Source organism: Balaenoptera acutorostrata, chromosome 1 (assembly GCF_949987535.1).
Source record: "Balaenoptera acutorostrata chromosome 1, mBalAcu1.1, whole genome shotgun sequence".
Taxonomy (NCBI): Eukaryota; Metazoa; Chordata; class Mammalia; order Artiodactyla; family Balaenopteridae; genus Balaenoptera; species Balaenoptera acutorostrata.
In genome coordinates this window covers 186,053,111-186,062,388 of record NC_080064.1, presented here as the reverse complement: position 1 = coordinate 186,062,388, position 9,278 = coordinate 186,053,111, and the positions used below count along the sequence as shown (strand labels likewise).

Genomic DNA, 9,278 nt, shown 5'->3' with positions numbered 1-9,278 from the left:
AGAGCCCGTGAGCCACAAGTAGCGAGCCCATGTGCTGCAACTACTGAAGCCTGCATGCCTAGAGCCTGTGCTCCACAACAAGAGAAGCCACTGCAATGAGAAGCCTGCGTACCACAACGAAGAGTAGCCCTCGCTCGCCACAACTAGAGAGAAAAGCCCACGCGCAGGAAGACCCAACACAGCCAAAAAAACGAAACAAAACAAAACATACAATTGCTCAAAAAAATAAAATAAAATAAAACTTTGTCCACTCAAAATCTGAGAAAATATTCTCCCATGTTTTCTTCTAGGAACTTTATATTTGTGTTTATATTTATCTCACTGATTCATCTCAAATTAATTTTTGATGTATGGAGAGAGATAAGTGACAAATTTCAACTTTTTTATATGTTTATAAGTTGTTCCAGCCATTTGTTTCAATGACTTTCCATTTTCCTTTAGTTTTCTTTGAGGAGATTTTTAAAAATATTATTGACAATTTAAGTGTCTGTTCATGTAAGTATCTTCTGTACTTTTCTATCCTCATGTTCATACCACACTCTTTTGGTTAATGTGAAAATAGAGTAACTCACAATCAATTAGTGTATGTCTTTTTAATTGACACTTCTTTTTAATGATCATTTGGCTATCCAATATTTTTTAAATGTAAGACATATTTTATTATTTATTTTAAAATTAATTTTATTTTAATATAATCTAAACACATACCATTTAGAAAACACCAAGGAAAATTTATGTACAAAAGTTGATGCTATTGCATTTGGATAAAGTTGACGAGTTCCTGCTACTCACTTAGCCCAGGAGATACCACCAAGGAAACCTAATATATTGGAATAGATTTTGTGGAGTTTGGCCCCCAGTTTGATAGCTGTCAGAGTTAACCTGAAGTTGTCAATGATTAGAACTAGATGTGAAATTTCATTGGTTCCCCTGAAACTGTTTAGACTCCTTACACATATTCTATCTACTTTTTAAGCAGACTGTCATCTCCTAGGTCCAAATCTTCTGGAATAGTCTGCAGTGCTAATCTTGCAAACAAAATATCAATCCCTAAGCTATCAAAACACAGTTTGATAACTGGCACAAATGCCTCAACAGCTCCTAAATCTTTCACTTCTTCCTGTAATTTCAATTTATAGAATGAGGTGAAAAAGTCACTTCAATCAATCTCTCTTGGTGCAACACACATCAATATTTGCGACTTTTTGTATATATTCCTAATCTGTAAGATCCAAGTGTAAAAAAATTTTCCTCCAACATTTTCAATCACAGATTGTGGAAGATTCTTGTTTTCACGGATTTCTTGTATTCACTTTTACCAGGTTACATTTTCCAAAGTTAAAGTCTTGCATTGTTGTTCCTGTTACTATTCAAAAACCCCAAAGGGCTTTGGAATCTCAATTAGCTTCTGTGTAAGTTTGAAGTCAGTCTCCTTTTGGGTCCGCTAAACTGATAGCACAGAATGCTGTAGTGCTTCTGTAGTGGCTGTGTTTGTTCTGATTCCTGCGTTGTTACTGGAAGTGACATCATCTCCTGCGCACGCACCACCCAGTCACTTCCTCAGTACAACAGTTGTCACCGAGGACCTGGACACGATCCACTGAGCTAAAAAGGAGGGAGGGGGTTCTGCCTCGCCCTGAGTTCAACTGCTTAAATATAAGATATATTTTAAATGCATCTTGTCAATTTCTGCAAAACGACTACCAGACTTTGGAGGTGAATATTTTGGGAAAAAGGACATCTTACAAATTTGAGTCTTCCTATTTATGAAGATTGATCCATCTTTTCATTTGTCTTTTTTTTTTTTTTTTCCCTTTCAGTGGTTTTGGGAGGTTTTAAACATAGAGTTCCTACAACTTTTGATACATTTAAACCCAAGTATTCTATTTCCTGATCTTGTTTTAATGGGAAATGCTTTTTTATCTAGAACAAGAAATTTTGTAGTTATATAAAAATAAAATAGACTGTATATTCACCTCATATGCAAAAATTTTAATACAATAATTTCATAGTTTTTGTAGGGTTTTTTTGTTTATAACTTAGAATTTTCTATAATCCTATCACTGCAAATAGAAATAGTTTTACTTTTACTTTCTAATTCTTATCAAATTCTTTATTTTTTCATTACATAAGGTCTCCAGTCTTAAGAGGTAGGAACAGACATTCTACCTTGTTCTCAGTTTTAAGTTGAAAATATAGAGTCCCTGAAAATGAAAAGTTATCTTATGTGAGGCTTTTTTTTCTTAGTTGCTGATTATCTGATTGAGGGGTTCACTTCTATTCTAATTTTTATTTTTTAGCTTAAATGTGTGTTTAATTCTGTTAAAGATTTTTTATTCAAATATTAAGATGTGTTGTTTTTCTCCTTCATTCTGTTAATGTAGTGAATTATATTAATTGACTTTTTAATATGAGACGAACTTTTCCTTTTTAAAAATTAATTTATTGTAGTCTATTTCACACGTATAATTTACCCATTTCATGTGTACAAATCAATGATGTTTTAGTAAATGTATCAAGTTCTGCAACCATTACCATAAATAAATTTTAAAACATTTCATCATTCTAATAAGATTCTTCACACACATTTTCTGTTAAACCTCTGCCCTATCCCAGACAATCACTAATCTACTTCTCTGTTTCTATAGATTTTCATTGCCTAAACATTTCATATAAAAAAGTAATACAGAGCCTGCTGAGCTGCCAGGCTGATCCGCGCCCCTCCAAAGCCCCCTCCAGGTAGCGTGGGTCCTTGGGGGCAGAACAGGAGAGGCAGGCAGGAGGGGCCCTCCAGGAGGAGCGGGTGAGGAGTGGAGGGCAACTGCCCCGCCCACTCCAGCACTGGCAGCAGGCTGAGCTCCCAGGCTGGTGCCCTGCCCTCCAAGGCCCCTCCCTCCCACCCCAGCCACATTGGTCCTGGGGGCATAGGAGGGAGGACGGGGAGATCAGGAGAAGCAGGTGGGAGGGGCCCTCCCAGACGCCAGGAGGAGCAGGAGAGGAGAAGAGGGCCTTTGCTCTACCCACCCGAGCCCAGGAGACCTGCTGGGCTCCCAGGTGAGGTCCTCTGTCCTCTGAGACAAGGGGTGGGGGGCACGCCTGGGCCCCTTCTGTTCCTTGAGCCTAAGCCCCACCTCCCACAGCCCCCAGGGCTTTTCCAGACGTGTGGATCCTGAGCATAGGCCCCGCTCACCACCGAAATCTCACACTTGCTTAGGCCCCGCCCTCCACAGCCAAGAACTTCCCACTTTTTCTTTTTCTTTTTTTTTTCTTTTCCCTCCTCCTCTTTTTTACTATTGTGGTACTGATGTACCTTCTGGTTGTTGATTCATCTATATTTTAATTTTTATATTCTTTCTAACATGTCTGTTAGTTTCCTAGTCTAATTTTGTTTTTTACTTTGTTATTGTTCTTTTTTTTTGGCTACCCCACGCAGCTTGTGGGATTTTGGTTCATGAGCCCGGGTTTGGGCAGAAGCTCCTGCAGTGGGAGCTCCAAGTCTGAACCACTGGACTAACAGAGAACTTCAAAACCCAGGGAATCTTCATCGGAATGAGGTCTCACAGAGGTCCTCATTTCAGCACCAAGACCCAGCTCTACCTAATAGCCTACAAACTCCAGTGTTCGAAGCCTCAGGCCAAACAACCAGTGAAACAGGAACACAATCCCACTCCTAAAAAAGAAAAAAAAAAATGAGATGGCAAAAAAATATGTCACAGATGAAGCAGCAAGGTAAAAACCTAAAAGACCAAATAAATGAAGAGGAAATAGGCAATCTACCTGAAAAAGAATTCAGAGTAACGATAGTAAACATGATCCTGAATCTCAGAAAAAGAATGGAAGCATGGACTGACAAATAACAAGAAATATTTAACAAAGATCTAGAAGTACTAAAGAACACACAAATCAGATGAACAACACAATAACTGAAATGAAAAATACACTGGAAGGAATCAATAACAGAATAACTGAGGCAGACGAACGAATAAGTGAGTTGGAAGATGAAATGGTGGAAATGACTGCCAAGGATTGAAGACAATCTCAGAGACCTCTGGGACAACACTAAACACACCAACATTCAAATTATAGGGTTCCCAGAAGAAGAACAGAAAAAGGAACGGTCTGAGAAAATATTTGAAAAGATTATAGTTGAAAACTTCCCTATCATGGGAAAGGAAATAGTCACCCAGGTCTAGGAAGCACAGAGAGTCCCATACAGGATAAACCCAAGGAGAAACACACTAAGGCACACAGTAATCAAATTGGCAAAAATTAAAGACAAAGAAAAATTATTGAAAGCAGCAAGGGAAAAATGACAAATAACATACAAGGGAACTCCCATAAGGTTAACAGCTGATTTCTCAGCAGAAACTCTACAAGCCACAAGGGAGTGGCATGATATACTTAAAGCGATGAAAGGGAAGAACCTACAACGAAGATTACTCTATCCGGCAAGGATCTGATTCAGATTCGATGGAGAAATCAAAAGCTTTACAGACAAGCAAAAGCTAAGAGAATTCAGCACCACCAAACCAGCTCTACAACAAATTCTAAAGGAACTTCTCTAAGTGGGAAACACAAGAGAAGAAAAGGACCTACAAAAACAAACCCAAAACAATTAAGAAAATGGTCATAGGAACATACATATCCATAATTACCTTGAACGTGAATGGATTAAATGCACCAACCAAAAGACACAAGCTTGCTGAATGGATACAAAAACAAGACCCACATATATGCTGTCTACAAGAGACCCACTTCAGACCTAGGGACACATACAGACTGAAAGTGAAGATATTCCATGCAAAAGGAAATCAAAAGAAAGCTGGAGTAGCTATACTCATATCAGATAAAATAGACTTTAAAATAAAGACTGTTACAAGAGATAAGGAGGGACACTACATAATGATCAAAGGATCAATCCAAGGAGATATAACAATTATAAATGTTTATGCACCTAACATAGGAGCACCTCAATACATAAGGCAAATGCTAACAACTGCGAAAGGAGAAATCAACAGGTACACAATAATAGTAGAGGACTTTAACACCCCATTTACATTAATGGACAGATGATCCAAATAGAAAATAAATAAGGAAACACAAGCTTTAAATGACACAGTAAATGAGATTGATCTACTTGATATTTATAGAACATTCCATCCAAAAGTGGCAGAATACACTTTCTTCTCAACTGCACATGGGACATTCTCCAGGATAGATCACATCTTGGGTCACAAATCAAGCCTCAGATAATTTAAGAAAATGGAAATCAAATCAAGCATCTTTCCTGACCATAATGCTATGAGATTGGAAGTCAATTACAAACAAACTGTAAAAAATACAAATATATGGAGGCTAAACAGTGTGCTACTAAATAACAAAGAAATCACTGAAGAATTGAAGAAGAAATTTAAAAATACATAGAAGCAAATGTCAAAGAAACACGATGACCCAAAACCTATGGGATGCAGCAAAAGCAGTTCTAAGAGGGAAGTTCATAGCAATTCAATCTCACCTCAAGAAACAAGAAAAATCTCAAATAAACAATCTAATCCTACACTTAAAACAACTAGAAAAACAAAAACAAAGAAAACCCAAAGTCAGTAGAAGGAAAGAAATCATAAAGATCAGAGCAGAAATAAATGAAATAGAAACAAAGAAAACAATAGCAAAGATCAATAAAACTAAAACCTCGTTCTTTAAGAAGATAAACAAAATTGATAAACCCTTAGCCAGATTTATCAAGAAAGAAAGGTAGAGGATGCAAATCAACAAAATTAGAAATGAAAAAAGAGAAATCACAACTGGCATTGCAGAAATACAAAGGATTATAAGAGACTACTACAAACAACTATATGCCAATAAAATGGACAACCATGAAGAAATGGACAAATTCTTGGAAGGTACAATTTTCCAAAACTGAACCAGGAAGAATTAGAAAATATAAATAGACCTATCACAAGTAATGAAATGGAAACTGTGATGAAAAATCTTCCAACAAACGAAAGTCCAAGAGCATGTGGCTTCACAGGCAAATTCTATCAAACATTTAGAGAAGGGCTAACACCAATCCTTCTCAAACTCTTCCAAAAAATTGCAGAGGGTGGAACACTCCCAAATTCATTCTACGAAGCCACCATCACCCTGATACCAACACCAGAAAAAGGTATCATAAAAAAAAAGAAAGTTATAGGCCAATATCATTGATAAACATAGATGCAAAAATCCTGTACAAAATATTAGCAAACAGAATCCAACAGCACATTAAAAGGATCATACACCATGATCAGTGGGATTCATCTCAGGGATGCAAGGATTCTTCAGTATATGCAAATCAACCAATGTGACACAACACATTAACAAATTAAGGAATAAAAACCATATGATCATCTCAATAAATGCAGAAAAAGCTTTTGACAAAATTCAACACACATTTATGATAAAAAACTCTCCAGAAAATAGGCATAGAGGGAAACTACCTCAATATAATAAAGGCCATATAAGACAAACCCACTCCAAGCATCATACTCAATGGTGAAAAACTAAACGTATTTCCAATAAGATCAGGAACAAGACAAGGATGTCAACTCTCACCACCATTTCTTTTTTTTTTAATTTTTGAATTTTATTTTATTTATTTTTTTATACAACAGGTTTTTATTAGTCATCAATTTTATACACATCAGTGTATACAAGTCAATCCCAATCGCCCAATTCATCACACCGCCATCCGCAGCCCCCCACGGCTTTCCCACCTTGGTGTCCATACGTTTGTTCTCTACATCTGTGTCTCAAATTCTGCCCTGCAAACCGGTTCATCTGTACCATTTTTCTAGGTTCCACATATATGCGTTAATATACGATATTTCTTTTTCTCTTTCTGACTTACTTCACTCTGTATGATAGTCTCTAGATCCAGCCACGTCTCAACAAATGACCCAATTTCGTTCCTTTTTATGGCTGAGTAATATTCCATTGTATATATGTACCACATCTTCTTTATTCATTTGTCTGTCGATGGGCATTTAGGTTGCTTCCATGACCTGGCTATTGTAAATAGTGCTGCAATGAACATTGGGGTGCATGTGTCTTTTTGAATTACGGTTTTCTCTGGGTATATGCCCAGTAGTGGGATTGCTGGGTCATATGGTAATTCTATTTTTAGTTTTTTAAGGAACCTCCATACTGTTCTCCATAGTGGCTGTATCAATTTACATTCCCACCAACAGTGCAAGAGGGTTCCCTTTTCTCCACACCCTCTCCAGCATTTGTTGTTTGTACATTTTCTGATGATGCGCATTGTAACTGGTGTGAGGTGATACCTCATTGTAGTTTTGATTTGCATTTCTCTAATAACTAGTGATGTTGAGCAGTTTTTCATGTGCTTCTTGGCCATCTGTATGTCTTCTTTGGAGAAATGTCTATTTAGGTCTTCTGCCCATTTTTGGATTGGGTTGTTTGTTTTTTTAATATTGAGCTGCATGAGCTGTTTATATATTTTGGAGATTAATCATTTGTCAGTTGACTCATTAGCAAATATTTTCTCCCATTCTGAGGGTTGTCTTTTCGTCTTGTTTATGGTTTCCTTTGCTGTGCAAAAGCTTTTAAGTTTCATTAGGTCCCATTTGTTTATTTTTGTTTTTATTTCCATTTCTCTAGGAGGTGGATCAAAAAAGATCTTGCTGTTTTTTATATCAAAGAGTGTTCTTCCTATGTTTTCCTTAAAAGTTTTATACTGTCCAGTCTTAAATTTAGGTCTGAAATCCATTTTGAGTTTATTTTTGTGTATGGTGTTAGGGAGTGTTCTAATTTCATTCTTTTACATGTAGCTGTCCAGTTTTCCCAGCACCACTTACTGAAGAGACTGTCTTTTCTCCATTGTATATCTTTGCCTCCTTTGTCATAGATTAGTTGACCATAGGTGCATGGGTTTATCTCTGGGCTTTCGATCTTGTTCCATTGATATATGTTTCTGTTTTTGTGCCAGCACCATATTGTCTTGATTACTGTAGCTTAGTAGTATAGTCTGAAGTAAGGGAGTCTGATTCTTCCAGCTCTGTTTATTTCCCTCAAGACTGCTTTGGCTATTCAGGGTCTTTTGTGTCTTCATACAAATTTTAAGATGATTTGTTCTAGTTCCGTAAAAAATGCCATTGGTAACTTGATAGGGATTGCATTGAATCTGTAGATTGCTTTGGGTAGTATAGTCATTTACACAGGATTGATTCTTCCAATCCAAGAACATGGTATATCTCTCCATCTGTTGGTATCATCTTTAATTTCTTTCATCAGTGTCTTATAGTTTTCTGCATACAGGTCTTTTGTCTCCCTAGGTAGGTTTATTCCTAGGTATTTTATTCTTTTTGTTGCAATGGTAAATGGGAGTGTTTCATTAATTCCTCTTTCAGATTTTTCATCATCAGTGTATAGGAATGCAAGAGATTTCGGTGCATTAATTTTGTATCCTGCAACTTTACCGAATTCATTGATTGGCTCTAGTAGTTTTCTGGTGGCATTTTTGGATTCTCTATGTATAGTATTATGTCATCTGCAAACAGTGACAGTTTTACTTCTTTTTTACCTATTGGGATTCCTTTTATTTCTTTTTCTTCTCTGATTGCCATGGCTAGGACTTCCAAAACTATGTTGAATAACAGTGGTGAGAGTGGACATCCTTGTCTTGTTCCTGATCTTAGAGGAAATGCTTTCAGTTTTTCACCATTGAGATTGATGTTTGCTCTGGGTTTGTTGTATATGGCCTTTATTATGTTGAGGTAGGTTCCCTCTATGCCCACTTTCTGGAGAGTTTTTATCATAAATGGGAGTTGAATTTTGTCAAAAGCTTTTTCTGCATCTATTGAGATGATCATATGGTTTTTATTCTTCAATTTGCCCTAGTTGCAGGGCAGGAATAAAGAGGTAGACCTAGAGAATGGACTTGATGACATGGGTTGGGAGGGAGAAGCTGTGGCGAAGTGAGAGTAGTATCAACATATATACACAACTGAATGTAAAATAGTTGGCTGGTGTGAAGCAACAACATAGCACATGGAGATCAACTCGATGCTTTGCGATGACTTAAAAGGGTGGGATAGGGAGGATAGGATGGAGGCTCAAGAGGCAGGGGATATGGGGACATGTGTATGCATATGGCTGATTTGCTTTGTTGTGCAACAGAAACTAACAATGTATTGTGAAGCAATTATACTCCAATAAAGATCTAGTAAAAAAAAATAAAGTAATACAATATAGAGTCACTTATGTCTGGTTTGTTTTAG

At 36.9% G+C, this 9,278-nt stretch overlaps 1 pseudogene; it reads right to left on the bottom strand.

Annotated features, from left to right (window-relative positions):
* Positions 1 to 686: 686 nt before the first annotated feature.
* On the bottom strand, positions 687 to 1,527 carry LOC103013867 (poly(A) polymerase alpha-like; annotated as a pseudogene).
* Between the last annotated feature and the right edge of the window lie 7,751 nt (positions 1,528 to 9,278).